General features: G+C 49.2%; 1 protein-coding gene across 2 annotated transcripts in view; it reads left to right on the forward strand.

The window, feature by feature from the left end:
* The window catches only part of Con (leucine rich repeat protein connectin), a 239,889-nt gene that overhangs the window by 22,560 nt on the left and 204,640 nt on the right, over window positions 1–12,689 (forward strand). For both annotated transcript variants that reach the window (XM_076827169.1, XM_076827171.1), the window contains exon 2: window positions 9,350–9,453. The gene's annotated coding sequence lies outside the window, so the exon portion shown is untranslated. The remainder of the gene's footprint in view (window positions 1–9,349; window positions 9,454–12,689) is intronic.

Raw genomic sequence — 12,689 nt, forward strand, 5'->3', positions numbered from 1 at the left:
TCCTTCGAATGTAGGAAAGTGTACATTTTTCATGATTCCTCTGTCTTTGATCTTCGCCGCGGACCAATCTGTTCGAAGAGAATTCCTTGCGGAAACTCACTCTAGCTTCGGAGTCCAATCCGCGTGCACTATTTGTAATTCAACGCTTTGTTAGAATTCATACATACACTCTGAACTTTGAAGCCTCGTAGACCGTTCCACTCTACTGAAACAAAATTCTATGCATAACGGGGGGAGAAGGCTGTACATCCTTGTTCCCCGAAGCTGATATTTGTTCCCGCGTCTATTATCCCGAATAACATTCGCGGAGAGATACCCAAGGTATAGAGGCATCGATACGCAAATAATGGATGCCGCTCCCAGCCGGAAGCCGCAGTAAATTCGAATATCGACATCGCCCGAGCGAGCCTCGGATCTGCGAATTTTTATCGCCGGCGAAATTGGTCTGGAGCGACCCGGCCGGTGCCTTATCACCTGGCGCTCCCGGGATCTTAACTATACGATTTTTCTCCCCTTCGCGTAGCCACGTGTAACTCACCCCTGCCGCTGTAGCCACCTCCAATTACACTCAGACATCCTCCACTCACAATTCAGCAGAATCTCTGTAACGATCTCCGCGCAACACGGCCGCCACACGCGTTTCTCGCGAGGACCCAACGGAACGTGGATCCGCGGCGACCGGTCCTGAAATCGATCACCATCTAGAGAGATACCTGCGGCGCGAAAGCGCACGAAAGAGGAAGCCAGTCGATCTCTGGTAGGAAATAGCTGAAACCGCAGGTAGTCGAGCTCCTAAACAACCGTCGAGAGAAATCCTAGCAAGCGGAGGTCGCCGCGAGCACGTTCCATGCATCATAGCCAGCCCCTCAGCCTGCTCGTCCCTCCTCTGGGGGTGAAAAAACGCGTAGGTACCGAAATCCAGGGGAAACGCGACTCCCTCAGGGTTCTCTCCCTCCTCTGGCGTGCTTGTAACGGATGGCGCGGGGGCGTAATAAAATCGAAATTTGCCTGCGCGCCGCTGATGCTGCCAGGGTTAGACGCGGCGTGGGGGGTGGGCAAAAAAAAAAAGCGGGAAACAGAGGGACGAGAAGAGGAGGCGCGTAGGGTGCCGCCGAACCAGCCACGGCTTTGTCCGAGAGCAAGTCGCATGTCGACCGTGCCGTCTGCGACTATACTTCATAGCCTCGCGTCGCATGCAAGTTTAATCTTGTGGAAGTAACGCAAATGCAGTACCCACACACCGCCACGCGGCCCAGGCCCGGCTGAATAATGCATTTATGTATGTGTCCGCGGATACGCGATGGCTAGCGCGAATCCCTCGCGAGGACACGCTCGCCAGCTCAGCCGTGCTCGAGTGGGCCAAGCGCGGGCGAGCGCGAGCGAGTGCGGGCAGCACCGAGGCCTCGATCACGTCACCCTTACCGCCCATTCGATGTAACTCGACAGATTAGATGATCGTTCCTCTTTTTTGTCTTCCACTTGCGTGCTTACGGCGGTGGCTAATTGCGCGGGGATGATCGGTTGGTCGTCGATGGCTGCGTGACTTGGATGGGCTTTTGCAGAGGGTCCTGTGTGATGTTTCTTGTTGGGGGAGCCCTCCTTTTCGCTGAATGGAAAGGAGAGAAGCGTGGAGGAAGTTTTTACCTGGGTGATAGTCTGGCTTCAGTAGATAATTATGTAGCTGGCTAGAGATTGAAATCTTTTCGAGAGATTCAGCTGTTCAGGTGGTCGTGGGGAAGCTGCAAGGTGCCGGACGCCTTTCAGCGCCACCAAGTGAAGAGATATCTGCCACGATTTTTGCAAAACGACCTGCTAAACTTGATAAAAGATGCGCTCCTGAATATCAAGATCCATGGATCGTACATGGTGGCTCGCCGCAGCACTTTCTTCTCGCGGTTTGCACATTCTTAAGTGACGTCTTTCGAGGATGATGGATGGCCCTTGGTTCCATATCTTAACTTCTCCGGTATTTTGACTCGAATCTCGAGGATTTTTTACTCCGTCGCGGGGAAACTGCGGAATGAATTGCAGGTTACTCACGGTGCATTTGATGCGAGCTCCGAGTACTTACTCGTGTGCGCTCCAGCGAGCATTCAAGTGAATGATTCGATCATATATTTTAATCGGACAGCTTTTCAAAGCCTTTGGGGACGTTTCACTTGTAGTGTGTTGTAGCTTCATCTCCATAAATCCTAGAATGCGATTCCAAAAATCTGTGCATGGTCCTTTGTGGAACATTCACTTTGAAAAAATGAGCAATTTCGAAAGGGGCCATTAGACTGTAACTCTAGTAATGGAGGGTGTGAAAATAGAACAAGGAGCTTCACAAAGCCTTTCCACTTAAGGTACAAGCACGTGTATTTAATCCTCGTGCCTTTAATCTCTCAAACATATCCGCAGCTTTTTCTAAAAAACGATTACACTGTAACGGCTGGTTACATCCTTATAAACATCCTAAATAACTCGTACAAACGCGGAGGGTCAAAGCTGCGCTTTGTTATGCAAAGCAGTTACCTCTCCATTTTCCATCCCCCTTCGTCCAGATCTAGCGGACCACGTGAACAAACGTTGATTCGAGGAAAATGGGAACGAAAAACAGGAGGACTATGTGACACTGAATTTCGGTTGAATTTTTACTTCTGTAATCTTTTTTCCTCTAGATATGATACGTTGCAATTACTTTCACCAGGAAATATTTTGAAACAGGAGAAGCTTACATTTCTATTTGAAAGGATAAAAGATTTCACATAAGAATTGAATTGGTTTAGGAGACTTTCAAGTCACCACCTGGCTGTCCAGGTTTTTGAAGTAAGTTCCGCGTGAAAGCTATTGAAAGGGTGTTTCTCAAGATGCTAAGTCTGAAAGACCACTCTACGGTGACGAGGAACGATGGAGCCTCGGCTCCAGTGATTTATCGTCCTGGGCTCGAGGATATTATAGCTGGACGCGTGGGTTCATATATAAATTGTTCCTCGAAAATAGCTCGGATAACGCGAGGAACTTTTTTAATCTCTGTGGGCCTCGTCTTAGAAAGGGGCAGCTGGACTAACTTGAAAGTTGGGTTTTACTAATGAAATAACCCTCGAAACTCTATCCCTGGCGAGGCGCCCGACTTTTGCAATTAATATTATTGCGCGCTACTTAGCTGCGCGGTAAGACTTTGCTAATTTGTTGAATATCTTTTATCGAGACTCCGCGGGAACTTTCTATTTGTGTAACCATAGAAAAGGAGAATTCCTTGAACCCTTTATGGTTAGGAGAGACCGGGGCTGGTTGTCTCAGGGGATAGGTAAACTAATTGTTAATAACTTTACACCGACATATGCTGTACTGCGGAAAGATTTACTGCAGAAAGAAGTCACTTCCAATATGGCATGCATTTATGTCCGGCACCGCGATCGCACGATTTTTAAAAGTTATCAGCGTTTGTCGAAAAATTGACTACTTACGCAGGTAAGTAAATATTTTTCCTTAAAGACTTTATTTTTTCACGCCCTGTATAGTTACAGTAGAATTTGTAGCTGTTTCAAATTCTACGTAGCGCCAATATTCAGCGTTAAATGTCACGTTTTGCATGCACTTACTGTTCCAACATCCCTCCACTTGCAAGACGTCGAGTGACGTTCGCGAGTCTACCCCCGAAACTTTAAAAAACACTCTCCCACCGTAATCCACGGAAAGTGAACAACGCGGCTACGATCCAATAACGCAACTTCGTCGAACCACCCCGTCCAGCGAAACTTGGTCCCCGCCCTCGCACTCTCACCCCCTCGTATTCTGCCCTATCGCCCTCTACTTCTCACTGGTACCTACATTTTAAACCTACGGGTGAATCATCCTCGCAATGCTCAACTCCCCCCGCAGGAAAGTTCCTCCGCCCCGAGGACCCGAGCCCGTTGTGTGCCTTATATTCGTCGAGGTAACTCGATAACTCGATAACCCTCGGCCTTATCCGCGAGGTGGCGAGTAAATTTAAGAGCTCGCTTAAAATTCTACGCCTCCCGCGGGTGCTAAGGCACCGCGGAGATCTCTCTTCAATGGATCCCCGCCAAGCGCGGCCCTTTAGTTACCCTGAGGTGGCGAATAAACGATTCGTATAAACAGCGGAAGCGATTCCGCGCTCCTTCGAGCTTCGACGAGCCCTCTCCGGCGTGGAATACGGAAAATAATGGCCCGACCGTTGCCGGCGCAGTGTAAAGAACGGGATTGACTCGGGAGGACGCACTTACTTACAGGACAATCTGATACAAGGTTTTTACGAGGCCGCTACGAGGTATTTCGCTAAAATTGATATCCGCGCGCGGATAGAATCGAATTATAGCGCACGGAAAGTTTCGACTGACGGAAATAGTTCGGCGCGGTTTGGGTGGCGGGACGGGGACTGATTGAAATTCGTGGGAGAGGATACTCGGTTCCAGGCGGTTAATTAAGTTTGAATCGTCGGCAGGCGGACTGCGTATCTCGGCGATAGTGTCGTGAAATTTCTTGCTCCGCTGAGTCGAGCTTGAAAAATGAATTTACACGTGGCTCGCTTTATTGTGGGATCGTTAGGTCCGTTGTAAGGAAACAAAAGAGGGGTACAAAGAAAGGGGATGGATCAGAAATTTGCATCAAACTCCTCGATAATTTCAATCACGCAGGAACATCCAAGTGCACCGTTTCCATCAGGGGTGAAGAAGGCCATCTCGCAGCGCCATCTGAAACGCTAGAATTATTCGAGGCAGCATTTAAATAGCCAGATAACGAAATTAACTCTTCGAAACGAGTATCGTCGAGCCTCGAAATGATTTCATTAAACGCCAGTCGCGCATACTGAACCTCTTACTCAGCGCAGGCGACAGAGGAAGAGAGAAGGAGGAAGAGAGGGTTGGAAAGAAGGGGTACTGATGATAATTAAGAAAGCTATCGCTCATCTATGCATAGCGAATGCCACATACCTATTTCGAGAACGAAGATACGGGTTGCAAGATACTATAAAACTTTCATCCTCCATTGTCACGAAGAATTCCCATATTTCTGCTTGACCCATCATTTACAGCCCCGCACGTCCAATTACGCGCCACCCAGAAGATTCCATGGTTCCGTCATAGCCGCTGGATGACTATACAGTATCGACCCCTTTAATCCACGAGTATCTCGGCTCCGATCCTGGCCGGCGACGAATAATCGAAGGACCGAGTGGCACGCACGTGCCTGCGTGCACAAGAAGCACAAGTGCATCCTCGAGCGTTCCGTTGGGCTGCTTATAATTGCGCCTCCGTTACGAGAGGAGCGGAAAGAAGCCGTGGACGTGGTGGGATTATTATTGAACTCCGGGGCCACGTCGCGGGGGCGCGCGGCAAGTGCCAAAATCAATAGATCGCTGGGCCGTGGGAGGGCAGCAGCGAAGGAGCTGAAAGGATTTTTGGCACGTGCCGTGTGACGCTGGCAGTTCGCGAAATGGCAATTAACGGGAATTTTTGGCAACATTACGCGGCGCTCCGAATCACTGGTACTATCTCTGGCACGGGTGATTTAATTAAAAGCTTCCGCGTCCGATTCGATTACATGGAAGCTCCTCGATCGGGGGCCCCTCTGTTCCTCCTGCGTGGCAAGGATCCACGTGTCGCTTTCGAACAATATTTGCCACCCCCTCCGTCTTTGGGATAGGGGTGCCGGCCTGTCGGTTCGATTTAACTTCAGCCTTTGTCTTCCTCAGGTTCCCAGGGCCAGGGAATTGTACTGCTAATGGTAGCTCTATTTCTGATGCTGATCGATAACATTCATCCCCTTGCAGTAGGGTATTCGGTCACTTCCGGATCTCGAAAGAGAAAGCGAACTTCTTTTCCCGCCTCGCGTTGCCTCTCCCTTCCGAAGTGCAGAGAACTGCAAGCTCACGATCAATGTCCCACTGCGACCCGTGCAATTTACAAGCCTCCTCCGATCCCAGTGCCTCCGACCCCAAAAATCGTCGGCGATTTTCCGCACAACCGGCCCGGCCCCGCTCTTTCATTTCCCGCGTCGCGGCCTCCAGCCATTTATCAACAGGACCATCCCTTGTTTCGCGTGACTCCGAAGACGCGCGCGCGACGCACAATCGTCGCGCTGTCGTTTTAACGATCGTTAAAATTAATGACGCGCGCGAAGGAAGCGAGGGGACGCGTGACGTCCACGCGTCGCCAGGAAAAAGGATCCGAACGAGACGTCTGTAGCCGTTCGAGGAGAGCGCGTCTCCAGCTCGCAGGCTGCTGGCCGCTCTTGGTTCAGCTCGGCGAATCTAAGGGGTGGAGTGACGTTCGAAAGGTCGCCATAAGTCACCGTCGACGATTCATCGATCGACTAGGCTGACCTGCGTCGATCCACCTACCCTCAGCCGCGCTCATGTATCTTTCCCGGCGATTCCCACTCGCCGATCGTCGCGCACGTCGCCGCCGCTGGGCCACTTTCCCCGCCGCGCCGGTTAGCAAGCCGTGCGTGACGACCACCGAAGTTTCGTCTGCACACCGTGCACGCGCGCTCCCACAATGGACTCCGGCGTGGAAAAGGGTATCGTCCTCGTATTATTAGAAGCTAACAAGATGTGAATCGATTGGAGATTGATGACCCAGGGTCGATACATCACCGCCCTTCCGGCTGACGACTCCTGGAAATCCCTTTCCTGCACGGTTTGTCCGACAATGAGAGGGGAAGTGGACCGTGACGACTCGATTTTTCGGGCAGGCTGGGGATATGGGGTAGCTTGGTACTGTGTCACTCACGGATCAGTGGAGATACGGTTGAGAAGCATCCACGGGACTGCCTTCCTAGTTTCAATTTACTGGTACCTTTTGCTGAAAGAGATATTAACTAGACTGCTAACAAGTGGCTGTCTTAACACGGAGGGGAGGCAATCATCCCTGGAATAGCGCAGTGACTGAAGCCAGCAATGTTGGTAGTTTCTCGGAGAGTACTTATACACAATAGAAATTTAATTAAATTAAATCAGCTTGCGCGTGGTATGAAACGTGTGTCGTTATCGAATATTTGCGAGCTGGTGAACGGATCGCGGATATCCACCGACACGTCGATACCGCGTGTAAAGAAATCGTCGCCGAGACAATGGTCAAACGGCTGGCAGCTGTGTAAAATCGATTCACCGATGATAATAATGAAATTTTATGGAAGCGAGCCTATAGTTATCCAGTTACCGGAAGCACCGTGAAAACCTCCCTTCGCGCGATCGTTATCTCGGGGACAGAAGTGGCCTGGGCAAATGGCGGGCAAGGGGCACAACGAATTTTATCGCGGGTCGGTGACAAATGCCTGACGTCATCGCTGGCAAGCAGGAAATAGAAATTAGGTGGCACCCACCCTATGACGAACCGTTCGCTACCGACGATGTTCACGTAAACTCGGTCGTTTCGAATGCTTGCAGAAACGACGTCGCTGGCCGCGTAAAACTTATTTATCGGAACGGAGTTAGAATGATCTTTAGTGTCGCCTCTGGACGAACATCCGCGTGCTCCTCGCGTCTTATGTGTGAATAAGTCGTACGTGCGCACACTTACGAGGACACCTTTGAGATAGCATTCGTTTCACGACGAATAAAGTGGGTTCTCGATTTATTAGATTGCCCCCCAGCGTTTTCCAGGATGTTATTACCGGGCGATGACGACTGGCCGGAGGATGCTCGGGGTTCTTAAAGCTACTTGGTTGCATGGTTTTGGGTACACGTGTCTACGGGGAAAGTTTAGAATGACTCTATTTTACTAGGGTGTGTGTAATATAGCGGTGAAAATGGTTGTATGGATTCAATGACAAAAGGATTATCATTATTCTTCATCGACATTTTGTTTTAAAATTTATTTTACGGACACCGTGTCCTCGATTTATTTTTAATACAAAGTCCATTTTGAAGATCGCTGCCTAAAACTGCAAGATACAATATCCAATATTAGCATGCGTTCAAATTAATACTAAATACGAAATATAACGCAAAATATCTTAAGTGGTACGATATCGGCAAACCTCCTTTACATATTTGGTATACACCAATTTTGAACAAGGCTATTGTCATTCAGAGTCTATTTTTTCAAGCACGAAATTAGGGTTTGTCGGTGTTTAAAACCCGTTTTTTTTTATAATAAATTTGTAAAATTCGAAGACAGGTTTTTAAATTTAAAACCCGTCTTTATATACTAGAATTAATATGTAAAAATGAAGTAATTATTTAATTAAAAACGTTAACATTTTGACTTGAAATCGGCTTGGACGTGACAATTCTAAAAACGGTATAACCAGTTTTTTGAGAATAGTGGTATTCGAAAACAGGTTTTCTCAAAAGTCTGTTTTTGTATAAACCCTAGATGAAGCATCCTGTGGAACAACATGGGTCGCGCAATTTTGACTCATTTTATACCCGGTGCCATATGTTTCCTAATGAAAAAATTGTTTTTCTCTTCGTGCTGCTCTCTCCACCCCCGCGCGTGAACGGTGTCGCGCCTCTTTTGTCCCGGCATACGTTGGTTGGCGGGGAAACGTTGGATGATACAACAGTTTGCGGAATAATTTCGAAGTTGATAATACGTTCACCCCCCGCCAGGCGTTCGTTGCAACGTTCGTTCATGGCGAGTCGGAATACAATCACGTTGCTCTGGTCGGATTCCATTGCTCGCGCGTGCATTCGCGGGCGGCGTGAAAAGCCGCGATTCTAAACGACACGATTTACCATCTAATTAATATTCATAGACATAATTTGATACGGCGCGCTAACCGAAATTCTCACGCCGCGGGATTCTAACTGGATGGTTTCCAAAACGCTGCCGCGGACTAGCGGACTGAATTATTGTTCCCCGTCTTGGGGCGATTAATTGTTTCGCCCCCTTAAATGAAACGGCGTTACACACGTGATTTATGGTAAAGAACACTGCACGCCCTGATAACAAATGAAACTATTCGATCTTTAAATGAGGCATTGAGAGTGAAGACGGACTAACCCACATTGAAAAAAAATTGATTCTTCCCATTTCATATGATTAGTACAGCCTATTAGAATACAATACATTACCGCTAACTCAATTTCGCAAAAAATTCGCAGATAGAAAAGGTTAACGACAATCTAGTCGAATGGTTCCGTAATGAATTATATTAATATCCCTTCTAATCGACCTACTTAAAGTTTCCCAAGTCGTGGGGGCTGGCTCGCGATAACAATCTTCGGGGTTCGCCTATTTTTCCAGCTGCTCCCTGATTAGTCGATAATTAGCCGGCGTAAAGTTCAATCTAGATGCAAAAGAAGCAAAAGGAACCGGAATCCTTCCGGTTCCGCTTGTTCCCCGAACTTCGTCCATAAATTAACAAAATGAAGGTTTTTTTCTCGTGTGATTTCCAGGTGACTGAGCGAGTCTACTCGAAGATACTGCCAGGTTTTGAGGATCGAGTCAGGCGAAGGAAACGAGGGCGTCCAGGGACTTTTGAGACGCGGCAGGAATTTCGGTGAGTGCTTATATAAAATTCATTGTGTCATCGTATAACTGATAGGAGGCGCTCGGCGGCGCTGTGATCAGAACTTAATTAGCAGAATGCTTCGGAGCGCTGCATAATGTTAATTAGCGAACGTTCTGCGTGTGTTTGCAGAGTTTTCTCTTGATGGGGGGTTTATAACGATTGAAGGTTAGGGAAGGTATTGTAGTAGGAGCGTAGTAAATTCTCGACGCACCTGGAACAGAATCAATCTATATTAATCTTCAAAGGACTTTCGCCACAGTGGTTCATAAAATTCAATCGCCGTCCCTCGGAATCTCTTTGCCACGATAACGTTCGAATTCATCGCCGAGCGCCGCGTACGTCCCAATATTCCCGCCACTTTCAAAAGCAAATTCGCCTGGGTGGCACGTTCAACGCTCCGTTTCATTCGTTCGATTGCTCTTCGACTACATCCTAAAGCCATAACTGTGGCGGAGCATTTTCCACCGGCTATGACGATTTCACGACAGACGGGCGACGCGTGTCGCGAAATTGCTCGGCTCCTCTGGCCGAATCGCTCCCGTTATTGTCTCCTAACCGTCTACACGTTGGAAAAGCGGAGCCAATCATAGAAAACGGAATGCAGTCGTCCCTCGAAACCATCTGGCGTCCAAGGAAATCTAATTTCTAAGCTTTCGCCCAGCTACCCGCGCTAATTTCTCCTTTGTGCCGCAATAAAAATCCAGCGACGTAAAAATCGGGTGCGTCCCTTTCGCTACCACGCCCCCATGATTTTCCTCTGTGGTCCCGTGGAGTGCGCGGGTGTTATTCAATGAACGGAAATGATGACGCTACGCTACAATCTTCCCATCCAGCCTTGTACTTTCGTTCCGCGTAACAACATCGTCGAGCTTAAAATATAACGTTCCTATCGCCTCGTCAAGCTCCTTAGAAGCACCGCGTTCTTTTCACCCCCGCGCAAGGTCTGCTCCCTTCAACCTGCCTGCCTTCAAAGTCGCGGAATCCGAGACGTCGCGGCCCATTCAGTCGCCTGAAAACGCGCGCCACCCTCGATTGGTCTCATTACAAACCTGGAGCCGACGTAAATCCCGGAACGCTCTCCGCGCTCGTTCAACATTCCCGTTGGCCGAGTGAAACGTTCCGGGACACGGGCTCGCAACAAAACCACTCGAGAAAAACTATGCGGCTTCTCGAGGCTCGTTCGTTGATTGGAAATGTTTGTCTCCTCGCGGGTCGCCCGGCCCTCCGAATGCCTCTCCAGTCCGTCGCGAAAAACTTTCCTCCGCGGGGCGGTTCGATCGCGTCGCAGGAGCCTGGCCAGCTCTCGCTTCGGGGTTATTGGAAATTTCCGCTGAAAGGCCACGGACGTGGAACGCCGTCGCGGAGACGAAACCGTGGAAAGGGCGAAAAGATTACGGATGTTTGAACCTGTTTTGCGGGAGTTCCAACAGCCTGCGGCCTTCCTGGCGCATCGCGCTTCGAGCTGACCGCCTCGCCCCGTCTTCGAACGCACCCAGCGCCACCCTCCGCTTCCCATTTTAACAGCGGAGAAAGACAGTCGTGATCGAACCGCGTAACTGCAATTTCTATATTATATCCTCGAGCAATGCAGCGCCGGTCGATGGAAAGTTTAAAAGACCCAGACCTAACCGCGTGATCATCAAGTGTTAACAATCAACCACCACTTTGCCATTTTCACTCCCCGCAACCGAGCTCAGAGTTACGTATGTACTTACTCCGAGTTGGAAGGAGGAACGCGATTCGTTTCCAGCGCGCGCTGCCAAGTTCACAGAACTTTCGATTGCTCTCGCTGGGAAGTGACTTTTTTCAGCTCGTTTTAGAAGTAGCCTTTTTATACAGTAGTAAAGCGTAAGCAGCATTGTCGGGGCCGTTCCGAGGGTAGGGTCCATTGCCGCCCCCGAATGGCAGCCGACCTTTATTCCCCCGGGGATGAACCGCGCGCTCCGAGGTTCGTCAGACGGACGCAATCGGTTTCGAAACGCCGGCGGGAAACATTTTCACGGTGCTAGGTGAAACTTCGCCAACGAGTTTCACGATGCGCCGGCCTCGCGCTCCGGCTAACGAATCAGACCCCTTCGAAGAAGTTGCAAAACTGCATTTCCATATTCATAGCCGTGCCGAATTTTGGGCGCGTTCGTTACTGTGCACGGGAACTGGCGCGCCGCGTTGCACCTGCACGATTTTCATCGGCTGTAAATCAAAGAAACAGAGAGAAACCGCGGCCGCGATAGCATGAGCTGCTGCTCGCGTAATGAATTATTAGGGACCGTCGGATAGTTGTGCTGTTTTTCGCGCTGCCAGTCACCGGGCACGATAAAACGAGCCCGCGTTAATGCTCGCCGCCGACGCGATGTCCATTACTTCCCTTGACAACTTCACCGTCTACGTCGATGCCCTTGATGCGGCAGTTCTTCTTTTTTTTTTTTTTAATTTAACGCTGCAAGCTTGGGCGATATTACGGTCTTTAGAAGTGAAATATTGGAGACCTTCCTGCTATCAGGAGCTGTATATAATGGAAATTAGCATAAGATCGGCATTATAGCCGGCGACACTTTCCCCTAATTCTCCACAACATTGTCCCGCGCGCTAATAACGCGTTATAGGGGGTGGCTGTCGCGGCGTCATTAGGGGAAAAATATAGTAATGGGTGATAATAATAATTTAATACCGTAATGGCTGACGAAAACACCTCCACGTGTCATGGTAGTGTTATGACGGGGCTAAAAGCCACTGGGGGTGGCGTTTACGGGGGGTGTGCACACTTAGCAAGGTCGCTTAAGGATCCTCGAAGTGCGTTGCAATTCAAATGAGGCTCGTGTTATGAACGGGCGAAAGTATTCATAGTGTTACGTGCTTCGTCGTCGGAGCGAGGGCGCCGATCTATGTAAAGGAGTTACGAAGTCGCAGGATTTTTCTTGTCCGCGGTGTATGTTACCTTTACACAGAGATTATCGTTAACGATCGAGCCTTCCACACTTCCGAGACGCTTTCTAGGTATCTTCTGAAACGGTGGAGTAACTCAGCTTCTCCCTCCAGGGAACACGAACCCCAACTGTTCGTGAGAAACGGTCACAGATAATAGTATTTTCGAACGAGACTTGAACAGGGATCAGAAGTCTCCTCGGGGAGGAAAGCGCGGGTCTTTTTACGCGTGACAGTAAATTATACATTCTGCGGCGATAAAATTATAAAAACTTTACTGCCCTCCCTAAATTATTAAAAGT

This window comes from Andrena cerasifolii, chromosome 14, assembly GCF_050908995.1.
Source record: "Andrena cerasifolii isolate SP2316 chromosome 14, iyAndCera1_principal, whole genome shotgun sequence".
Lineage (NCBI taxonomy): Eukaryota > Metazoa > Arthropoda > Insecta > Hymenoptera > Andrenidae > Andrena > Andrena cerasifolii.